At 33.4% G+C, this 1,619-nt stretch overlaps 1 protein-coding gene and 1 pseudogene across 1 annotated transcript in view; both read right to left on the bottom strand.

Annotated features, from left to right (window-relative positions):
- SIK2 (salt-inducible kinase 2) overlaps positions 1-1,619 on the bottom strand; it is a 122,465-nt gene that overhangs the window by 34,368 nt on the left and 86,478 nt on the right. The gene's annotated exons all lie outside the window — the stretch shown is intronic.
- On the bottom strand, positions 753-1,015 carry LOC102839998 (annotated as a pseudogene).

Genomic DNA, 1,619 nt, shown 5'->3' with positions numbered 1-1,619 from the left:
CGATATATTATAGAAAGAATGTAAAACTAATGTTCTCCCAAGTAAACTACCACATAGTTCACAATAAAACATTAAAAAAAAAAAAAAAAAAAAACTATGTTCAAGATACACAAGTTTCTAAAAAATAAAATACATAGTGAGAAAATCTAAGAGGACGTACAGCAAAACATGGTCAATATTCTCCTTTTTGCTTATCGGCATTTTCTATAACGTTGGGCCTGTATTACCTGTGTACTTTGTTTGTTTTTAATCAGTTAACAAAATCTGAGTTCAATAAAAATATCTTCTAATGAAACATGAGAATTTAAACTGAATTTTGTTAGTAATTCACTTCAGGTTTTTTAATTGTACTTGCTCAAAAATCAAAGTTCTTCTTTTTGCTTGAAACAACTTTGAGAATCAAATGGTCATGTAAATGAGGAATAAAATAGGCATAAAATGAGAGGAAAGCCAGTGACGAAAAAATTGCAATCTTTGTCTCACTGGCCACTACAGTAGAGTAAATAACATTGCAGTTAAACAAAAACACGTTTATTTTTGCATTCAAACAGTCAACTGTTTACTTTTTTCCCCAAATACAATCATAATTAACTTATAAAAAATGGCATTTACAATGTATATTCAAAGCATTTCTCTTTAATGGGAAGCAGCATTATAGAACAAGATTAAAATGTTAAAAAAAAAAAACACAAAAATACATTTTGTTGCTTTTATCAAATAAAACAGATTCTAGCATAAGTCAAGAAATCCTCTTATACTTCAGGTCCTTCTCCTCCAGGAACCAGCATTGTTACATTATTTCCATTTAGCAAAATCTGATCCTTCTTCCTTCTGGTATGATTTCAAACTCAGTGACACCTTCCAATACCATAATGACAAAGTTATCAAAACCTAGAAGCGTGCCAACAATTTCCTTGTCACTCTTCATCACAATGTGAATTCTTGACCCTATACATGTGTCCACAAGCTCTAGAGGCAGAAGCTGCGACGGGCTGGTGGTAGCTTTAGCGGCCATGGTGACACCGTAAGTGCCATTTCATCCTTTTTGTGACGATGATATCCCCTGATTCCACCCTCCTAACACAAAGGCTTTGCTATGAAAACAGTTTTGAGTTTGCTTGATGTATCTATATTTTCTCACTTAGTTTCTATGTGATATGGTTTGGGAGAGTGTTTAACCACTAAACATAACAATTCTGAACCACTCCTAAGGAAATCAACTTGGCTTCAAAAACTAAGTTCTATCTAATAACTCTCAACTAACTTACCTAACTAATCAGTTAAAGACCATGGATATATTTGAACACAATACTAGAATTATTATTGTCTTCTTCAAATTTTGAAAGATGACTAATTGACCTATGTTTTCTTGAAAACAAAACACACTTATTACTATCATTCTACTTAAGATACATAAATTACCAATGTCCAAACATCACTAGCAAAGGATCAATGTTTTAGGAATAGCAGGGCCCGAAACAGAATAAATCAGCTGATCCTAATGATTACTGCCTACTGGGAAACAAGCACATTACAGAATTCTGTTCTGTTTGTTGGAGTAAATTGATCAGAGTTTCTCCACCATTGGCAAGCATACACATCACCTGGGGGGGGGGGGG

This window comes from Chrysochloris asiatica, unplaced genomic scaffold (assembly GCF_000296735.1).
Source record: "Chrysochloris asiatica unplaced genomic scaffold, ChrAsi1.0 scaffold00008, whole genome shotgun sequence".
Classification (NCBI taxonomy): domain Eukaryota; kingdom Metazoa; phylum Chordata; class Mammalia; order Afrosoricida; family Chrysochloridae; genus Chrysochloris; species Chrysochloris asiatica.
Note: the sequence above shows the minus strand (reverse complement) of the source record. Positions and strands in the feature narration are given on the sequence as shown.